The following is a 23,502-nucleotide window of genomic DNA, read 5'->3' as shown; positions in this document are numbered from 1 at the left end:
CGATATACACTTTCCTAGCCCCTCCCTCCCCCCCCCCCCCCTTCGGCCTCCTCTGCTTCCTGCCAGCCTCAATCTCTTGGCCAGGAGGCAACTGTTTTGGCCTGAGGCTGCTTGGATTTGCCCTGCCCACACTGGCCAGGCCCCTGAGCTGGTATGGCTTCTTCCTTTCTCTTTTGGTTTATTCTATGCCTCCTACCACCTCCCTCTCCTTTCTCTGGGACACCTGGCTCTGTGGGCCATCTTCTTCTTGAAAGGCTGTGAAGCCATGCTCAACTGGGGAGCCACTCCCCTAGCCCGTGACACCATGCTGGTGGGATCCCTGGGCCTTTTTTTCCTCATTGTTTTCCTTTGTTGTTTTGTTTGTTTGTTTTCTTTTTCTTTTGGCAGCTTGGGAGCCATTCCTAGCCAAGCTGCACTGCATGGCTTAGGGGCCACTCCCCCAATCTGCACAGCCAAGTAGGTGGGATTCCTGGGGGCATTTCTTTTTTTCTTTTCTCTCTCTTTTTCCCTTTCTGTCTGTCTTCATTTCTCAGTTCTCGCCTCTCTACAGATAATTCTTTTCCTGTCTCCTGAATACCTGGTGCTGTGTGACATCTATACACCCTCTAGCCAGGCTATACTGTGCAGCCTGGGAGCCACTTCCCTGGTCTTAGCAGCCCCACTGGTGGGACACTGGGACTCCTGGGGGCTCTTCTTTCCTTTTTTTTTTTTTATTTCCAAGTTTTTATCTAGTTATTTTTCTCTTTCTTTTTTCCTTTTTGCTTTTCTCCATTTCTTGGTTTCCCTTATCTCTCCACTCCAATGGCAGTCTCCCTTAGCACTCCTCTTTTTTTTCTCTTTGTTTGCTTGTTTGTTTTTGACTTCTGTTTTTATCTCCTCTTTCCCATACATCTATTATCTCCCCCCGTCACAACTCCCCCCTCTTTCCTGCCTACCTGCAGTGTGCACTGAACATTACACTCCTGAGCAGCACAGGCAGAGCCTATTGGAACCTGCCCGGCACAGATTCTTGGCCTGCCCTGTCAGCCCTAGTACATGCCACAAACAACCCATCCTGGACCCTCCCCTTCAGCTGGATCTGCCCTTCTGCACCATAGCTGATCCACTGGCTCTGCCCATTGGACAAGGAGGTGAAAAGTGTCATGGTTACAGATGAGCAAACAACAAAGAATGCACAGCCTGCCTGCTCAGATATAACCAAATAAAACAAAAAAGCAGGATGAAACAAACAAATCTACGACCAAGAAACAAAGAAAATAACTACTGAATGCCCTGAAGACAGCAAACAATATCAAAACATATAAAAAGAAAGGAGACAGGGTGTGTCCAGCAGACATCAAAAATAAAACACCAGATGACTTTCCAGTAGAAGAAAAGACACTAGAACTACCTGACAGAGAATTCAAATTTCTGATATTCAGAGAAATCCAGGAGTTGAAGCAAAAAGCAGAAAAAATGAGGGAAAAATAGACAAATTTTTGGAAAAGGCAGACAAATTCATGGAAAATACAGACCAAAAAAAAAAAAAAAAAGGAAGAATTCAGGAAAATAATACAAGAACAAAATGCCAAAAGAAATTCACAACTAGAAATCACACAAAAACAACAATTAGAAATCCAAAAGATAAACAACAAGATTTCAGAAATGACAGTGTCATAGAAGGGCTGAGGAGCAGGTTTGAAAAGATGGAAGACAAAACCAGTGAAATTGAAGATAGGTACTTGGATACAACTCTGTCTGAGGAAAAATCAGAAAAAAGATAGAAGAAAATGAAGAAACCCTGAGAATTCTGTGGGATATAATCAAAAGCAAAAATTTACGAGTAATCAGAGTTCCAGAAAAGGGAGAGAAAAGGGAAAACACAGAGAGGATCTTTGAAGAATTGCTGACAGAAAACTTCTCCAATATCGTGAATGATGAAAAGCTGACCATCCAAGAAGCTCAACAAACACCATACGGGATAGAACCCAAAAGAAAAACACCAAGGCATATCAAAATCACCCTTGCTAAAACCAAAGACAAAGAAAAAATCCTGCGAGCGGCTCGAGAAAAACAAAAAGTCACATACAAAGGATAAACAATAAGACTAAGCTCTAATTATTCAGTAGAAACCACACAGGCAGGAAGGCAATGGGATGAAATATATAAAACTTCGAAAGAAAAAAATTGCCAACCAAGAATAATATATCCTGCAAAACTTTTGTTCAAATATGATGGTGAAATTAGGACATTTCCAGATAGACAGAAATTATGGGAATATGTAAAAACCAAACCAAACTTACAAGAATTATTAAAGGGAGTCCTTCAGTCTGAGAACCATCAACATCAGACCACAGCCTGAATCTAGGAGGCAAGATTGTACCAGATAACAACGTAGGAAATGAACTCTCAAAGACTATCCAAAACCAAAACAATTGCAACAGGGGACCAGAGAGGTTAATCTGTAAATGACAACAACATCAGAACAATAAAAGAGGGAATAAAAGGTATAGGTATTAGAACTTTCTAATGGAGCGGAAGGCAAGGGAATACCAAGTAATAATAGACTGGTTCAAACCTAGGAAGATAAGGGTAAATTTCAAGGTAACCACAAAGAAAGTTAAACTTACTCATCAAAATAAAGAAGCAAAACGTAAAGCCTCAATAAAAACAAAATCTACAAAAACAAAATGAATGAAAAAGAAATCCACAAAAGGAATTCAGCACAAGGGAGTAAGAAGAACAAAGAAAACATCAGCACCACACACACACACACACAAAACCCTACAAAATGACAGCAATAAACTCAATGATAAAGAACAGCCATGAACCTGTGAAGTATCTCATAACATGGCTGCATCTGGAGGACATTATGCTGAGTGTAATAAGTCAATCACGAAAGGACAAATATTGCATGGGACTGCTACTGTAAAAATTCATGAAAAAGTCTACATACAAAAAGAAACAATATTTGATGGTTACAAAGGAGGGTAGGGGTAGGGATGGAAAAACATTTAATAGACCAAAGATAAGCCGTGACTTTGGTGAATGGTAAGACAGTACACAATACTGGCGAAGCCAGCAAAACCTGTACAAGGCAAGGCCACGGTAGCTCCATAGAAACATCCAAGCTCCCTGAGGGATTGAATTGCTGGGCTGAGGGCTGTGGGGACCATGGTCTCAGGGGACATCTGGCTCATTTGGCATAACAGAGTTTATAAATAAAGTGTTCTACATTCTACTTTGGTGAGTAGCGTCTGGGGCCTTAAAAGCCTGTAAACAGCCATCTAGGATACTTCACTGGTCTCACCCTTCAGGAGCGAGGAAGAATGAAGAAAACGAAAGACATAAGGGAAAGATTAGTCCAAAGGACTAATGGATGATATCTACCACAGCCTCCACTAGACTGAGTCCAGTACAACTAGATGGTGCCTGGCTACCACCACTGACTGCTCTGACAGGGATCACAATAGAGTGTCCTGGACAGAGCTGGAGAAAAATGTAGAACAAAATTCTAACTCAAAAAGAAAGACAAGACTTGCTGGCCTGACAGAGACTGGAGGAACCCTGAGAATATGGCCCCTGGGCACTCTTTCAGTTTAGTAATGAGGTTACTCCCGAGGTTTACCCTTCAGCCAAAGATTGAACAGGTGCATGGAACAAAACAAGACTAAAAGGGCACACCAGCCCTGGGGCAGGGACTGGAAGGCAGGGGGGAACAAGAAAGCTGGTAATAGAGAACCCAGAGTTGAGAAGGGAGAGTGTTGACACGTCATGGGGTTGTTAACCAATGTCATAGACAATGTGTGTACTAACTGTTTGATAAGAAAATAGTTCTTTCTGTAAGCCTTCATCTAAAGTTCAATTAAAAATAATAATAAAAAATCAAATGATGTATTGCATTGGACAAATCAGCTGCATAAGACCTCTTTAAAGTGTTAAAAAGCAAGGATGTCACTTTGAGGACTAAGGTGTGCCTGACCCAAGCCATGGTATTTTTAATCGCCTCATACTCACGTGAAAGTTGGACAATGAATAAGGAAGACTGGAGAAAATTGATGCCTTTGAATTATAGTGCTGGCGAAGACTATCGAATGTACTGTGGACTGCCAGAAGAAGGAACCAGTCTGCCTTGGAAGAAGTAAATCCAGAGTGCTCCTTGGAAGCTAGAATGGCGAGACTTTGTCTCGAGTGCTTTGGACATGTTAACAGGATGGACCAGTTCCTGGAGAAGGACATCATATTTGGTAAGACAGAGGGTCAGAGAAAAAGAGGAAGACCCTCAATGTGATGGATTGATTCAGCGGCTGCAACAATGGGCTCAAAAATACCAATGGTTGTGAGTATGGCACATAACTGGGAGGTTTTTCATTCTGTTATACACAGGGTCTCTATAAGTTGAAATAAAATGGATGACAACTAACAACAAGAACAACAACAACAATTCAAATTGCTTAGTTTGCTATTTCAAGAAGCAGGAATCGTTACTGGTATCTTTTTAAAAAAGTCCATTTTCTTTAATACCAAAAAACAAAATGAAACAACTCATGTCCATCAATTCCAACTCATAGTGACCCTATAGGATGGAGTAGAACTGCCCCATAGAGTTCCCAAAGAGCGGCTGTTGGATTTGAACTGCCAGCCTTTTGATTAGCAGCCTAGCTCTTAACCACTTCATTATACGTAAATCTCTCACTATCCATAATAACGAATTCCAGTTGGATTAAAGAGCTTTACATGAAAAATAAAACTATAAAATAAATGGAAGTAAATATTTTTAATCCTAGCGTGGTAAGGATTTCCAAGTCAAACATGAAAACTAGAAATCAGAAAAAAAAGGGAGAGCTTCTAGCACATAAAATATAAATATTTCTGTAAATTAAAAAATAAAAGACAAGTTACAGACTTAGCCCAAGTGTTTGGTACACACATAAGGGAAAAGTTATTTATGTCCATCATGTATCGCTTCCTCAATTATACTTTTTTTTAAATAAATTTACTTATTTTGCACATTTCCCTTTCGGTTTTTAAAGTCTCAGTTTATTCCCTCTATAGCTCTGCACCTGTGCTTTGTCCATTCAAAGACGTCTTACCAGCTATAGAGGATGTGGAATAATTTTGTAAAAAATGTATTCATTTATTCGGTGAATATTTACTGAATGTCCACTATCATTCACACAGTGTTTTAGGAGCTGGTTAACAAGAAAGGCAGATGTTCTCATTCTGGTGGTAAATCATTGTAAGCATTCAATTTGCTTCTGAATCTTCATATATTTCCTTTCTTGTGTCCTGTAATACCTGGCAATTATGAGTTTGCTTTTATTTATGTTTATTAATCTCTGTACAAGAGGAAGAACGAGGCAGACTTAGTGTGTGCCACTGGGAAGGCCGTGGGATTATCCTTGACTTCCCCATTTCTGAGTCACTTGTTTACTGGTAAGTTCTTCCTCTTGAATTTAACTGGATGCTTTCTAGAGGATGGAGCTCCTTGCCCTGTTCCCTGTTCTAGCAGTTGAGTGCATAAGGGATCTATCTTCTCCCAGATCACCCGTATAGCCTTATAAATGGATGGGATAAATGAAAATCTACAATCCTCAGCACTTCTTGTTACAGGGCTATCATGGTTTATCTTTTCTTACTGCTATACCAATTACAAATGAGGTGTACAAAGACTGATAGTGATTGAGGGCATGTGAATCAATACTGACTACTTCAAAAAACAGAACCTTCACAGTAGAGAGATAGATGCCAAGATGTTACTTTTGTAGCGACTTCATATTTTGGTCAAGGGATCTGGGGAAGGGAGGGTCTAACAGTCATCTTACTTTCAGCATGAACACACATGGTGGGCCTTATTACAGGCTAACCAGATGCCATTTTTTCCCTAGGGTTAATTTTTAGTTCAACTTTTTATGCTGCATCTTCTCATATGTATTGGTATGTATAAGTAATGTATTAGCATTTAAATGAGCATACATTAAATTTGTAAAACTCTGAAGGGTATGTAATCAAGTAGGTCATGACATAATTTCACTCTCTAGACAATTACACATTTATATGTAATCCTTATAGCAATTTAGTTTGAAAGAAGAAGGTGCTATATTTTCTAAAAATAAAATGAGAACAGGAAGTATTTTTCTAAAGATTATCTCAAAGATGTTTTTAAAACATTTACTTCTCATTCTTTTTTAGAATTATTTTTCCTGCATTTCAAAAGCAATTAAAGTCGATTGTTAAGATAAAGCAAATAAAGCTCAGCTGTTTTCCACCACGTGGCATTACCCTGGAGGCATATATGTTTGATTTGCTTACTCTGTGCAGAGGGCTCAAGAGCACAGGCTCAGTGGTCTGAAAGCTTAGTTTCAAACCCTGGCTCAAATACTGGCTGTGTGATATTAGGAAAGTTCCTTAACCTCTCAGTGCCTTAACCACCTCCTCTGTAAAATTGTGATGATATTATTAACTTTGTAGGAGTGCTAATTGATACTATACTTGTAAAACTCTTTAAAAGTCCTGGCATAAATGCAAAAAAACAACAACAAACAAACAAAACAACCCCAAAAAACCACTGCAGTTAATAAATACTAGCTATTGATTTTTTTTATTTTTATTTATTGATTATTATTTATAATTTCGTTGTTAGAGATTGGCTATTTAACATCTGTTTTATAACACCTTTTTATTTAACAGTATAGCATAGACATCTTATGCAATAAAATATTCTCCTAAACATAATTTTAATGGCTACATAATAAATACATTTTTTCTTATGTCATAATTTCTTTAATTAGTTTTGTAGTTGATTTGTTTTTAACTTTGTGTTGTTATACACAGTATTAGTTTCTATTGCTGCTGTAAAAAATTATCATAAACTTAGTGGTTTAAAACAGCACCCATTTATTCTCTTACATTTCTGAAAGTCAGAAGTCTAAGATTCAGGTGTTAGCCAGGCTACATCCCTACTGGAGGCTCCAGGCGAGAATTCATTTCTTTGCCTTTCCCAGCTTCTAGAGGCTACCACATTCCATTGACTTGTGTTTACTTGCTCTATCTTCAAAGCACATCCCGCCAACCTCTGGTTCTATTGTCCCATGTCCTTTTTTCTGACTTTGACTCTCTTGTCTCCCTCTTATAAGGGTCCTTGTGATTACACTGGATAACCCAGGATAATCTCACCGTCTCAAGATCCTTAATTTAATCACATCTGCAAAGGCCTTTTGCCCTGTAAGGTAACACAATCATAGGTTGAGGGATTAGGACGCGAACATCCTCGGGGGCCATAATGTAATCTACCACATACACCAAGCTGAAGTAAAGATTTTTGTGCCCTTTCCTTATTTTCTTAGAATAAATTCCTAGACATAAAGTTCAAATAACTTTGTCAAATGATATGTCCATTTTAATTTTTCTCAATATTTCCCTATTCAATATCTAACAAAACCTAATTGAATGAATGAATATTATATACTTTAATCTAATAATGTTTGTTAATTTACATCCCACAAGGATTTTATGGTAGCTCCATTTTATTTTAATGTTGAACATTTTGGGACCTCCATATCATGTTAACACTAGGGCTTTAGTTGTTCTTGCTTTTCTTATTTGTTCATTCAGATACCAATGATAAAAACAGAACAACTTCATTGGTTTTCTATATGCAAAGAAATTACTAACTGGACAAATACATTGTATTAAATATGATTTACCCTCCTAACAATCCTAAAAAAAGTTATTGCATGAAATGCAGTTTACAAAAATAGGTGAGATATTGCAACACCTAAAAATCAAAATAAAGAAAGCAGTGATTTGCTAGAGAAATCCATAAGCTGCATATAGACGGCAGAAGTTTTAAGGTCTATGTCATACACCCAGACTTTGATGTACAAAATACTACTTTTGAAATAGGCCATGAATATAATACGTAAATTAAAATGGGAGAACAACAAAAGTATGGACTCAAGTAAAAGAAATGTGAAAACAAAACAACAAAAAAAAACTACTACTCCTGTCACGATGTTAAAATTACATGGGTTCCTAGCCACCTCCCCCAAAATCAACCTTGTTAAAACCAAAGAAGGGCATAGGAACATGAATTACAGGAATTACCATAAACAACAAGCACACAACCCAACTGGATTCACCCTGGGAGACTGCCACTGCCTCGGACTGGAGAGTGTGGGAGGCAGTGACGACAGTCGGGGAAGGAGATCACAGATGTAAGGGGCAGAGAAAGCAAAGGTGTGAGCTCTCAAGTGCCTCCTTCACCTCTCCTCTTCATCGGTATTCTTGTTAGGTGCCTTTGAGTAGATTTCAGCTATAGCAACCCCATATAACAGAGTAGAACTGCCTCATTGGGTTTTCTAGGCTATGATCTTTACAGTAGCAGATTGCCAGGTTTTTCTCCCTAGTAGCTGCTGAGTGGGTTCAACGCTGATCTTTCGGTTAGAAGCTGAGCACTTAACTGTTGTGCCACCCGGGCTCCTTCCTCTTCATTGTCATCAGACAATCATTGCTTTCCTTTTTACCATAAAAATCATCACCAACACTCACTCAGGTGACAATGGTTCATGGTATGAGCAGAGCTGTCAAAACAAAACAAAGTGCAAACGACAAGCAAACAAGAGTGATGGACTGAGGAGTTGATGAAAATGTGTGGGGTATTCATGCTTCTTCAGCCTACCACTTTCCAAACCCCCAGGGTTATTAGATTATAACCTAAGAAGACAGTCTCCTCACAGTACGGCTTCTCCTCAAAAGCTGAGGAGAAGACCTGACCAATGCGTTACCTGGAGAAGAGATAGCAAATGGTGTTTACCAATAGTGGTCTGGCTGTTTGGAGCTTTCTGCACTGGTGCTCATCCCATTCCTGGCCTTCAGCCTTTCTCCAATACCCCTGACCAGAGTAACTGATATTGCCAGGGAAATAACCAAAAACCCATTGCTGTTGAGTCAATTCCAATTCATAGAGACCCTGTAGAACAGAGTAGAAATGTCCCATAGTATCCAAGGAGCACCTGGTGGATTTGAACTGACAATCTTTTGGTTAGCAACCGTAGCATTTAACCACTATGCCAGTGGAGTTTCCTGCCAGGGAAATAGGAGTTCACAAATTTAATACTAGACACCTGAGTAGTACAGCTATTGTAAAAGAAAGGTTCAGAGTGAACAACATACTCCATTTGAAGCGGAATACTTGGAGTCAACCAAAATTTAAAACAAGTATGCTTAAGCAGAAAAGTAAGATACTGGAAACATAAAATTAGAAAAATAAATAATAGAAAGTAAAAAAAGTAGATATTAAAATATAATGGTTGAAATAACACCATAAATCAAAACCAAACCCACTGCTGTTGAGTCAATTCCAACTCATGGCAGCCCGATGTGGTACAGAGTAGAACGGAGCTCCACAGGGGTTTCTCAGCTGTAATCTTTATGGGAGTAGGTCACCAAGACGTTCTTCCACAGTGCCGCTGGGTGGGTGCTTTCTATTAGTAGCTGAGGGCAACCTGTTTGTGAAACCCAGGGATCTTAAAGAGCACAATAGATGGGATAAATACCAGACAGGATACAGCTGACAAATGAATTAGTCATTTGATAAGTAACATTGAAGAACTCCTTCAGAAGATAGGTCTAAAGAATAAAGATGTAAAAAATATACATAAAACATAATAATAAAGATAGACTTCACAAGATTAAAAAAAGATGGAAAACCTCAGATCGAAAGAGTTTATAGAGTGCTAAATAGGAGGGAGAAGAGAAAACCTAGAGTTAACACATTTAATAAAATTTAAGACTATCAAAGACAATGAGAGCATTCCAAAAACTTTCAGAGAAAAATAGCAAATTACCTGTACAGGAACAAAAATCAGATGGTCAAATATTTAAATATAACACTGGAAACAAGAATAATGGGGTAATAATTTTAAAGTATTTAAGGGGTATTCAGCTCAGTAATTCCTCCAATTAAGAGCACAAAAATATTCTTAGGCATACAGTATTTCAGAACTTTGGCTAATGTCACACAAAGAAACTATTCTTGGAGGAGGTACTCAAGTAAAGAAAAAAAAAAAAAAAAGAATCCAGAGATGGTACAAATGTCAGAGGGAGAAGGGGTAATCAAATTTCTCAAAAACATTTATTGTGGTACAAAAAGATAGATAAACAGATAGATACATAGGTGATAGATAGGTGATGATAGATAGATAGGTAGATGGATGGATAGATAGCTACATAGATGATAATCTATACAAAATTGTTTTATTACGGGAAATGTATACCATACTTTTACACAAATAACATGTGCCTTCTATGTTTGTTTGCCCACCACACCTTCCTCTTCTCCCTTGCGAGATATTCATAAGCGCCATTATGCAAAATTTTTTTACATGTTGCTGTAAAAAATTAGCATAGCAAGCTTATAGAAATATCTTGGGGGGAGGCCTGGTTGGCAAACAAAAGTAGAAGGTACACATTATTTCTATAAAAATACGGTAAATATTGGTAAGCTTAAGAAATCAGAAGATTACGTTAACATTTTCATTTTACTTGAATGCACAATCAACGCCCATGAAAGCAGCAGCCAAGAAATCAAACGATGTATTACGTTGGGCAAATCTACTGCAAAAGGTCTTTTTAAAGTACTGGAAAGCAAAGACATCACTTTGAGGACTAAGGTGAACCTAACCCAAGCCATGCTACTTTCAATTGCCTCATATGCATGTGAAAGCTAGACAATGAATAAGGAAGACTGAAGAAGAATTGATGCCTTTGAATTATGGTGTTAGCAAAGAATACTGAATATACCATGAGCTCCCAGAAGAACCAACAAATCTGAACTGGAAGGAGTACAGCCAGGAACTGGTGTCACCTGATAACATGTCCAAAATATGTGAGACAAAGTCTCACCATCCTTGTTTCTAAGGAGCATTCTGGCTGTACTTCTTAGAAATTTTTAAAATCTAACAAAATAGAATTCAAGGCAAAAATATCATGTTAGAAAAAAGGGATATTTTATGCTGGTAATAGGAAAAAATAGAAAGAGAAGACATGGTATCACAAACATTTATGACCTTATAAGCTCAAAATACATCGATTGACATTTCATGGAGAAATACAGAAATTAATAATTGTCATTTGAGATTTTATACATCTCTTTCAGAAACTGAGATCAAGTAGACAAAAATAAGTAACGTGTTCTCCACATAGAACCTGGAACAGACTTTCAATAATGTACCTCAGATCATGCCATCTTCCTGCCAAAATTCTTCTACAGCTTTCCATTGTTCTTAAAATTTCCAAGTGTTCTGCATGATTTGTTCCCATTGTATCTCCAAGAAACCCACAAGTCCAGTCAAATTGATCTTCTACTGGGACCAAGCTCCTTCTTCGCAAGCCCCTTCTCTTTGTGTTTACACCTATACCTAGTGCTTTCATATCATTAGGGCCTCTCCTTCCCCAGAGAGGCCTTTCCTATTCATGCTATATTTAAACAAACAAATAAACCTTTTTCCCCATAACATCTATCCAACATTTTAGTTCCTTAGCAGCACTTCACTGATCTAATTTTTGTGTAGCTTCACTTGTCTATTGTCTGTCTGTCCTACTAGCCTGAAAAACCTATCAGGGACCTTGACTTTTATCCACTGCACATTCCCATTCCCCACAGAGTGTCTGGCAAACACTGTGTGCTGATAAATTCTTGAATGGAGCAGCATGGTTGAGAGGAAAATATATGGGCTTTCATGTCAATGACACCTAGGTTTGAAACCCAGGTTTCCAGCTTGCCGTTTATGTCACTTTAAACAGACTGTTTAAACTCCTATGGCCTCAGTTTCCTCATTCGTGAAAAGCGTGTGTGTGTGTGTGTGTGTGCGTTTAGACAACCTAGCTAGGTTGTGAAGGTGAAGGAACTTACAAGTAAATACATGTGAAAAATGCCTACAATAGTATCTAGTAGTTAGTAGTAACTTGGTGATGGTAAAAAAGAACACAAGGTTCTTGACCCTCTTCCACAGGCCAACTGCCCTTATTCAGAATTACTAGTACAGCTACAAGCTGAAACCGACACAGATGGAATTCCTTGGTTCCCTGCCCTTCTTTATTTCTTACAGTTAAACATGGGTGTTACATTTAGGTCCGAAAACTGCTTGAACTTCATTTTGATTATTATGAGAGTGGTATCAGGCCTGCCAGATTAAAGCAATCACAATCTAAGTATTGTTTCTACACTCAGGAAAAACGGGTGGTGTAAAACATCATGATTAAATGACACGGTTGGTTCTACCTTTTGCATAGAATTAATCTTAGCTTAGCTTCCATTTCATTAGAGGAGCACTTAAAACAGGTCAAGTGTAACCGACTAAATTGAAAATGCGTTATTCTATTTTGGTAGGCCCTCAAAGCTGATAAATATTTAATGCAATTTTATAAGGAAGTTCAAATGTCAGGCAGCCTCCTTTATGGAAACAAACGTCTTAGTCTCACACTAGGTAATTTTAGAATAAACACTTTATGTACCTCCTCTACTATCCTGGAGTAATTGCTGGACAGAAAATAAGCTATTTGTGGGAGTAATGTGGAATAAAGCTGACAGCAGTACATTGAACACTGTTCTCTTTATTGTCTGTGTCTCTTTGGGATTTACTTCATGCTTTCAGGAATACTTTATATCCTTCTAAATTTTCAAGGTGGATTCTTGGAACTATGGAAGTTTGCTGAAATTTAGGCCCTCACTTTACTGTTTATCCACATATTATAGTGTTATTTACTAGGTTGCTAAGTCAGCTAGGTAACCATGTTGTTGTTGTTAGGTGACATCAAGTTGGTTCCAGCTCACAGAGACCCTATGGACAACAGAAAGAAACACTGACTGGACCTGCGCCAACCTCACAATCGTTGCTATGCTTGAGCCCATTGTTGCAGCCACTGTGTCAATCCATCTTGTTGAAGGTCTTTCTCTTTTTCAATGACCCCCGACTTTACCAAACGTGATGTCCTTCTCTAGGGACCGATCCCTCCTGATAACATGTCCAAAGTATGTGAGATGTAGTGTCTCACTATCCTTGCTTCTAATGAGCATTCTGGCTGTACTTCTTCCAGGACAGACATAGTAATTTTTAACTTTTCCCTAAGTATGAAAACAGCTCCTTGTAGATAAAACCATTTTCTACGGTAGTAAACAGCCCTTTAAATGGATCATTTTATTTCTATAACTGTCCTGGTTTTTAAAAAATGAGTGCATGGACTAAGGAGTCATGTACTTGGGGCATTGGCATTTGGCATCATGGGAAGGGACAGCTGGCAAGAGGAATGAAGTGTGCACTTCAGCTGTACGTTGTGGCCATTAATCATTGAGTTTAGTGCTTAGTTTTCAAAACAGCCAGATCAACTGAAAGAAGAGAGGTTTGAAATTGCTTCCCTTCCTGCTAGGGTGCTTTCGGAGAACCTCAACTTAGAATTTCCAGGCTCCATGTTTGAACTTGAGCCATAGGTTTCAAGAGATAGCTAGATTTTCCAGGATTATTTTCCCAGGTTTGAAGACAGCCCAATGTGGTCCTTTTCCAGAAGGAAATCTAAGTATGTATGTGCTGATATGCCTGTTTTTTCCCCTGCAGCCTAGATCACCCTTGCTACAGATTATTGCCACTTAGAAAACCTGAAAAAAAGAAAACAAAAAACCAAACTCGTTGCTATAGAGACAGTTCCAACTCATCATGACCCTACGAGTTACAGAGTAGAGCTGCTCCATAAGGTTTTCTTGGCTGTAATCTTTATAGAAGCAGATCACCAGGCCTTTCTTCCACAGTGCTGCTGAGCTGGTTACCTCAAACCCCATGTCCCTCCGATCACGAGCTCTCTTTAGCAGTAAAGGGTAATACCAAACCACACGTTCACCCTGGTAATGAAGACAGAGGCCTGAACATCACCTCACACTGATCCCTCATCTGGCCCAAATCCCCAGAGTCTTCAAGTCCTGTTCATTTTACCTTTTAAAGGATAGCTTATATTTGTCTTTGCTTCTTAATGTGACTTTCCTCATTTTCACTAGAGTAAATCACAATTGACTTTTAAGTGGTTTTTTGCTTCTTGTCTGTCTTTTCCCAGATTGATTCATCTTATTTCCATAGTCCTCTGACTATAATTCAGATCTGCTCACACTACTTTCCTGTTTCAAATCTTTCATTTTTCCCATAACTTTCATAAAAAAAGTCCTGCTTCTTAACTTAGTGCAAATATCCTACCCTATCCGGTCCCACTTACCTCACTAGTCCCATCTCTGTCACTCCTCCAGATGCAACCTTTTGCTTCAAACTACTTGCAGTTCTAGACTTTTCTCTATGGCTTTGCAAAAGCTATTCTTACCTTTCTTCCTTATCTATTCCTTTGCCTTTTTAAACTCAGATCAGGCTTAGCCTACCCAGAAAGCCTTTTTGTACGCCATAGTCTGATTTAGATTTCTCTACCTGGTAATGCTATGATATCCTCTTCGTTCCTGTCTCTATATGAAAATCAGCGCCCTTCCTCTGAAAGTAGGTTACTAGTGTCTGCCTGCATCTTCGTCAAACTGCTCCACTGGGACCCGCTGGGAGGTTTAAAGACTGGAGGCAGGAATTGTGTGAAGGCTCACTTTCTCCTGCTGCGTTGGGAAGACAAACAGCTGGGCTGGAACGGCTGAGCTTCCCTGAGCATCTCTTTTTATCTCTGTGGGAACTTTCCATGTGATCTCTCCAGCATGGTGGCCTCAGAACAGCTGGTGTTCTTATGCATCAAGAGAAAGAAACAGCCAGGCAGGGTAACCTCTTATTACCCAGCCTTGGAGAACACCCAGAACTGCTTTGAATACATTCATTTGGTGGAGGAGCTTACGAAAGTCTACCCAGTTAAATGGGAGGAACACAGAGCCCTCTTGTTGATAGGTGTATTGATTTCACAATGCAGGAAAAGCGTGTGGGATTGGATATATGTTGGTGCAGCCCAAAAAATGAACTCCAGAAGTGTTGTGAGATGTCAACCGGAAAGTCTTTTTGTCTGTGTTAGGGAGAATTCCAGGGTCAGAAGTTTCAAAAAAAAAAAAAAAAACCACCTACAGAAGTGCCCCAAAAGATAGCCAGCATTTGGGCACTTGCCACACCAAGGGCCTCAGTGCTAGATTACGAGGACATTGCCATCTGTTCAGTTTACAGGGCTCAGTAAGGGTCTTCTCCCTTTATTTTATTGCACATTTCTAATTATTAACCAAGAAATCTTATTTCTTCATTTTAAATGTCAACCGTGTTACTTCTTTTCCCATTATGGCTAGTCTTGCCCAGGTACTCAATAGCTCATGTCCAGCTTATTGTAATGCCTCTGAGCAGTTCTCCCTGCCTGTAGCTCCTCTAGTCTATCCTACATATGTTTTATTCTAGCACTTTATACAAAATTTCAAACATACAGAAAAGTTGAAAAAAATTATATAGTAAAAACTAGTATACCCAACACCCAGATATGTAACAGTTTGCTAATTTCACTTTGTCACTTATCTATCTATTAATCTCTCTATGCATTCATAATTCTATCTTATTTTTATGATACATTTCAAAGTAAGTTATAGACAAAAGTACACTTCATTCCTAAACAATTCAAAATGCATATTATTGACTAGCATTCAATGTTTGCTTATAGATTTTTTTTTAGCTTAAGTCTACATACAGGAAAATGCATAAATCCTAAGTGTACTTTGTGACAAGTTTACAATACATTGTTTTTTAGGTACTATTTTTTGTTACGATATTCCCCTTCTCAAGAACCGCAGATGGCTTCCTATTATCTACCAAAGCAAGCCCTTAAATCTCGTCTTAATTCAAGCACATTACTTCTCCAATTATTTTTGAAACTGCTTCCCTTTCCTTCTATAGTGTGAGTCCTGGATTGTCTGTGATGTTCATTCTCACTTCTGATCAGCTCATTTATTCAGCTATTACTGTGTGCACTGCACTGATGAGGAGGCAGAGACGACTGCAGATGTGGGTTTAGACACTGACCAGGAGCGAGTAGCCCTCGAAGTATAATACCTAGGTTAAACACCAGGCTCTGCCACTAGCTTGTGTAACTTAGAGTAAGTTACTTAGTATATTTAAGTCTTAATTTTCTAATCTTCAAGTTATAAATCTGCCTTAAAAGGTTGTTTTCAAGGTTAACGATAGTATATGTACAGTATCTACTAGCATTCTTCTCACATGGATGCTGCCAAAACATGAAACACAGCAGCTGTCAGTATCTTTGTTCATACTAGTAAGATATTGTAAAGCTCTTACCTCAAGGAACTTAAATCCAGTTGTGTACTGTGTTAACCACAAAGTGATTTTCAATGTGACGTAGTGGTTTTACTTCAAATACACTTTTTAATAAATTATATTAGATATTAAGCACCACGCAAAGTTTCTCATTATACGTGGTTATATTGTATCTACAAATTACGTATTGGTCTGTTTCTTCATTTGGGTTCACATATGAGTGAATGAATGTGGAAGGGGATAAGGGATATTAGAAAGATAGATGAATGGACCCTATTTATGCTAGTATTTTTCCTCTAATCTCTTTCAAGTATCCTGAATATATGGTTACCAAACTACCTCTATCGTAAGGTCTGATATTATGAATACTTACACTGAAAAAAATTGGCCTCTAGGGTAAAATGCTGAGCTTAGTACTTGACATATACCAAGTGATCAATAAATATAAGTTATTAGTAGTATTGTTATTATTTTATATTACTATACCACTGTACATTATTTGTCCATTTAGAAAAAAAAAAGGAGAAAGGTGCGGCCAATGTAAGAAAAGTATTCCATCATGCAATATATATACATATAGAACATGGTTACGCTGTTAAAGCTCACTGTGAAAACCTAGGAATATAACAAACAACATATTTATGGAATCAAATAATTATAATAATTGTAATTATTTCTGGTAGTTTTTCTGTTACGGGCACAAAGAAGTTTTTGCAAAACCAAATTCTTCCATTAGAAGTCTTTCTAAACCATGCGAAGTTTACCTTGAAGTACGTGGATCAGAAAAACCAATTGCCATTGAGTCAAAACCAACTCCTGGCGACCCCATGTGTGTGAGAAGAGACCTGTGCTCCACAGGGTTTTCAATGGCTGATTTTTGGGAAGTACATTGCCAGGCCTTTCTTCTGAGGAGCCTTTGCGTGGACTCAAACCACCAACCTTCTGGTTAGCAGCCAAGAACTTAAATTCTTGTGTCACCCAGGAATGCCAGAGACCTTCAGATTTATGATTAACTTTCCAGCATAAGTGTTTTTGTTTAAATTTTATGGATGACAGGCAAAAAAAGTAATTGTAGTACTTTGTTTTTTTCTTACTTTCAACAGAATAGTCTTGAAATAGTGGGAATGCCACCAGTTGGGGAATCAAAAAAGTATTATGGGACTAAGTCATTGGGTTACCTGTTTAGCCCCTCAAATTCAGTGTAAATTCCAAGATGTAAGAAACCATATTATTTTCACCTAGTACAGAGCCAGAACAAAAGATAAGCTTTCTGAGTAAATAAAGAAGTATTAATTTATTGTACTTTGGCCAGCAAAACCTTTCCTTCTAACAGACTGAAGGCCTGGGATTAGTCAAAAAGCAATTAATGATTGTATTTTCATTATATGAAGGTAAAAATAAAGAGTTACTAACTGAGAATTTATGTGTGTTGTGATGGGAATTATTATATTTCCAGGGTTTAGAGTGAATGTGGAGTTCTCTTCCATGGAGATAGCAAGAGAGATGTATTCTTATAATTTCCCCCCTCCTCATTTTAGCAGAAAGGTGTGATATAAAACAATGCAAGTGGTTATTAAATTTCATTTTCAATTGGTGCTATTTACATGGTGTTATTCCTTCATAGTACTTTGTAAATTTCAGTGGAAAGAGAATCAAATGAGGGAATGCATGATGTGTCTCTGTAGTAATCAGTGAGCTGGAGATTTGGCAATTACCCAGTTAATCTCATCAACAAAGACAGCCAAGCTGGGTAGTTTAAGTCTCAAAGTAGATTTATTTGGCCTAGTCAATCCAAATTGACTATACAGATTAATTACATTAACAACACAGCTGCCAATAGCCTCCTCACTGTTGGTTATGTGGAAAGAGCTCAAAAACAGGGGTGATGGACACATAAAGGAAACAAATATTAGGGGATACAGCAAATTAGTAACCAAGAAAACGTAGCGAGAGAAGAAAAAAACAAAACAGAGCTCAGTGGTAACGTGCAAACAAACGAACAAAAAAATAAAAACCAAGGCCATAGAAAAAAATTGGTATGAGCCATTAATGTCAAATAATATAAGAAAATTAGAAAAAGGAGAGCGGCAATAGGAGACGCTGGTGTAACCCTAATGTAAACCGTGTCAACATATAATTTGTCGGTTAAGTGGGTTAAAGACGATCAGAAACTCTGCCTCCTTTGGCATTTAAGAACACAAACAATGTCTTTTGTATTTACTTGAACTATTTCAATTAAATTATGTCAAAGTCCTTGACTGATGAACCTTTATCATTGAGGAACTAAATGTAGCCTATTGTCGTCGGGTGATAACTGCAAAATAAAATTATTTCCTAAAATAAAATCATAGGTGAAAAATTCAAGGGTACAACCATCAAGCTACCATGTTAGAAAATATTAACTTGAAAAAAAAATTGCATAGCTTATTGACCTCAAAGATATTCAAAGAAAATAAATATTAATTTGGTTTCAAATCAAATTTTATTGAATTGAAATGCAGTTAAGAAAATCCAGACAAAATTATGATCGCTTAGTAGTATCACTAGACAATTAATTCCTCTTTCTTTGGGTACCATTTCCTACTGCTGCGAAAAACAAACAATCTCAGAAAACTATTATTTGATGGATAGTTAGACTTTGAATGTATGCCCATATTTCATTATAGATTCATTACACTGAAATATGTAAGTACTGCAAAAATGAGAAATAACGAGAGTTAAATCAACCTTATTTAAAATAAATTCCATCTGTTGGAAAAAAAGTTACAAGTGCAAATGTGCTGTTAGTTTCTTCTCTACATTGTTACAGACGGTCAGTGGCAAGGGATGCTTTCCACCTTTGGAAGCACAAAAGCGCGGTGTTCATTCACTTCAGAGTTATTCTGGGAACCAAACACTGGCCCTCTTTAGCTTTATGATCCATCTGCAAAATCAGCTTCCAACATTACCACAACGCCAACAAGTATAGCTGTGTCACTAATTCCCTAGACCCATACATGATCAGTAGTTCTTAATCTTCAATATTTCTTGTCAAGAGAAAATTCTGTTAAGTCGAAGAGGGCTGAATGGTAGGTATCAGGATTTAAGAACTTGCAAATCGACATTTTAAATAATATCATGTATTGACCAAATTGGCATTATTTTTCTAGCTGTCTTGCAAAATGTAGGCTCCTTACTTCTTCACCAAGAGCAACAGTGCCTGACAGAAGTTTCTCTGATGAGGAAAACATTCTTTAGCTGTGTTATCCACTGTGGTAATCACGAAGCATTTGTAGCTATTGAGCACCTAAAACGGGGCCACTACAACTGAAGAACTGATTTTTAAATTTTATTCAATTTTAATTAATTTAAACTTAAATAGCTCCCAGTGGCTACTGGACAGTACAGTTCGAGAGTCAATATCCAGCTACCGTCTATAAATTGCTTTTTTTTTTCACCGATCTCCTAAAGCGAATCTTTCTCATCTTGATCTGAGGGACCCACACTCTTGGAGAAAGACTTCCCCCTACCAACTGTGGGATGAGTAAGAACTGTTCACCTCATTAGACGGTATTAAGGTATATGAGATCCCAAACTCATTTCAGAAGTCTTAAAAAAATGAAAATTCACTCTTCACTGTAATTGCAAACATTATAGTGAAGAGTTCAAGTTAATTTGGAATGGTCCATCAGCAATGTTGCCTAATATCTTGGCTGTCTATTCTCTGCCTGTCCCCTCCCACTGACTGGTTGCCCTGACCTGTTTCTGAGTTCTCTAGGAGCCTTCCCTCAGCTGGGCATTGAGTCAGAAGATCTGAGCTGTCTACAGTCCTGTTGATATGCCAGAATTCTTCAGTTAAGAAGGTCCAGAGCACAGAGACTAAATGCCAGAGCAACCCCTACCCCACTGTGTCTCACTCAGGAGGCAACCTGTAGTCTTGTTTCTGAATTTAAGTCCTGTAAACTTTTAAACGTAGTCTTTCTTAACTACTAACTCTGTTTTCAATTGAAATTACTTTGTCCTTGGACTTCCCTGAAAGAAGGTCATCCTCTTCTTAAGGGGTTATCACAGTGGTGTTAGGATGTAAACTGATTACACATTGAAAGGACCCCATATTTGTCTACTATAGAGCTGGAGAAGATAGAATATTATTGATCTGAGCTTCTTGGTGGGCCTTCTGTTAAGGGATTTAGTCACTGACAAGAGTTAAAAGTGGAGTTAAAGCATCTCTTAGAAACCGGGAAGCCAAGTTTTCTTCTTTTAGAGATGAAGTCCTTTCCTCACCTTCATATGTTCACATTAAACAGCATTAAAAAGTTTATATATATATATATATATAATGCCCACCACCTGCCTGTCAGATTATCAGACTGTGGTGGCATGTGTGGTGCTATGATGCTGGAGGCTCTGACACCAGTATTTCAAATACTAGTGGGGTCACCCATGGTGGACAGATTTCAGCAGAGCTTCCAGACTAAAATGGACTAAGAAGAAAAGTCTGGTGACCTGCTTCTGAAAATTAGCCAATGAGAGCCTTACGGATCCCAACAGAACATTGTCTGACATCGTGCTGGAAGATGAGCCCCCTATGTTAGAAGGTACTCAAAATGCACTAGTGTCTTCAACAATGGATTGAGCATACCAGTGAGTGTGAAGATGGTGCAGGACTGGACAACATGTTGTTCTGTTGTACACGGGTTTGCCGTGAGTCAGTCTTGGGAAAGTTAACAACCCCTGGGAAAGTTAACAAACTGAATGTAGCACTAAAATGGAAAGAAACCACAAAATAAATAGAGATTACAGTTTAAAAGCCATATTACTGAAGAAAAAAGGAAAGAGTATATTTCACACCCTCCTGTACTTATCTCTTGCCAGGGTGTGCACGAGATCTCAGATGTAATTTTATGTCTAACAAAATCTAGCTTTACAGTATCTGGGTCTCCTTTGTTGCCTTTCACTGGGTCACAAAGGTTACCTTGACCGATAGTCAGAGCAACTGCTTTCCTAATCTAGCTCCCAGGACTAGACCCCTCAAAACTTCAAAATGCTTTAGCTGAAGGCAAGGCTGACCCTATTGCTTTACTCATAGCTTCCCAAGCTATGGCTTTTACTAGTTTTTTTTTAATGTATTTTAGATGAAGGTTTACAGAGCATACCTGTTTCTCATTAAATAATTAACACTCATATTGCTTTGTGACATTGGTTGCCAACCCCACAACATGCCAACATTCTCCCCTTCTTGACTTTGGGTTCCCCATTACCACTCTCCCATCCTCTCCTTCCTTCTTGTATTTGCCTCTGTTCTGGTGTGCCCATTTAGTCTTGTTTTGTTTTGCAGGTCTGTCTAATCTTTGGCTGAAGCATGAACCTCAAGAGGCCATACTCCTGGGGCCTCTCCAGTCCCTAGTGTTTTTTTTGTGTGAGAGTTTTGTTCTGCATTTTTCTCCAGCTCTGTCTGGGACCCTCTATTGTGATCCCTGTTGGAGCAGTAGGTTGTGGTAGCTGGGCATCATCTAGTTGTGCTGGACTCAGTCTGGTGGAGGCTGTGGTAGTTGTGGTCCATTAGTCTTTAGGACTAATCTTTCCCTTGTGTCTTTGGTTTTCTTCATTCTCCCTTGCTCCTGATGGGGTGAGACCAGTGGAGTATCTTAGATGGTCATTCACAAGCTTTTAAGGCTCCTGACACACTCCTCACCAAAGTAAAATGTAGAACATTTTCTTTTTAAACTATGTCATGCCAATCGAGCTAGGTGTCCCCCAAGACCATGGTTTCCACAGCCCTCAGCCCAGTAATTTGGTCCCTCTGAGAGGCTGGATGTGTCTAGGAAGGTTCCATGACCTTGCCTTGGTCAAATTGTGCTGACTTGTCCAGTATTATGTACTGTCTTATCCTTCACCAGGCTTTTACTAAGTTCTCGAGACCTAGGAGAGTTAGTGAGACCTGTCCCAGATGAAATTTAAAAAAAAAAAAAAAATCATTGGGTGTTGTTAGAGATAACAAAATCTAATGAAGTGAAAAATAATCCAAGAATATATATTTTATAATGGTGGTGACTTTAGTAGCTCTGCTAACTTTGAATCTCTAGCATCTACACAATGCCTTGTCTATAATACATAAGTAATCTATATAAATTTAATACATGAGTGAATAAATCATAGTTGCTGTCCTGTTTTGTTTTATAAAAAGGAATATGGCAGATAAAATTAGAGTATCAAGTCAGTTTAGCAAAATAAACAAGCTGATCAACAAAGGAAACTCTTCATCATCTAAAACACTGATCTGTTATGTATATTTGTCAATAAATGGAGACATAATTCTTGTACTTGTAAACTTTTCATCTGATGAAACTGTGTTCTTTCCCAAGAGGCATAAACATACACACACAATAATTTTCAATAATCTCAGAATCTTTCCCAGCCTCCTAAAAGCATATTAAATGCTCTAGAACAGTGTTATTCAAATATCTGTGGTAACGAACTAGTTTCCTTCCTTCCTACCTTCCTTTCTAACTTCCTTCCAACTTTCTTCCTTCTCTCCCCTTTTTTCCTTCCTTCTTTTTCTTTCCCCTCCCACTTTCTCCTTCCCTCTTTCTTCCTATTTCCAATATTTTGAGGACGGGTACTCTTGAAAAATAAATTAAAAAATAAGATTGGATGTTTCAACAATGTGGAATTGCCATAAAAGTTTCTAAACCCTGTATTAGGTCATATTCCTTAGAGGAAGAGCTTGAGACAAGAATTCTCACATTTACTAAGGGTGCTTTTAGAAGTACTGGACAGGAAAGAAGTATATATAGTGAGGATTTTGTCTTAGCTGGAGACTGGCTTTGGATGATCATACAGGAGAGCTCTGAAACACAAATTGCATCAAGCATTAGTCCCACTTTGAGGCAAAGGGCTCGGTATTTTTTATCCCCATGTCAAGAACCCTTTGGCCTGCTGGCGTCAGGGAGTGTATAGCCCCTTATGTGAGAAAGGTCCTTTTGGAGGAACAACTGTGAGTTCTTATCAGCCAGCATTCACAGTAGCTGAGTGATGGAAGGCCTCATCAGACCATGGCTGCTACACTTGCCCATTAACAGCTAAAATTGTGCAAGGGAAAGATGCCCTAGTACACCACTTGTGGGTAAACATATTGCTTCCTGTCACAATTACGTAGCAGACTTTTCTAATGATGGTCAGGGGGTTAATTACCGCTTCTGGGATGGTAACAACTTTCTTTACTTGTTGGGCTACTAGCACAAGGAGCTCAAAGTAAGCAGGCTGAAGTCAT

The sequence above is a fragment of the Elephas maximus genome, chromosome 13 (genome assembly GCF_024166365.1).
Source record: "Elephas maximus indicus isolate mEleMax1 chromosome 13, mEleMax1 primary haplotype, whole genome shotgun sequence".
Classification (NCBI taxonomy): domain Eukaryota; kingdom Metazoa; phylum Chordata; class Mammalia; order Proboscidea; family Elephantidae; genus Elephas; species Elephas maximus.
This window is presented reverse-complemented; position numbering follows the sequence as displayed.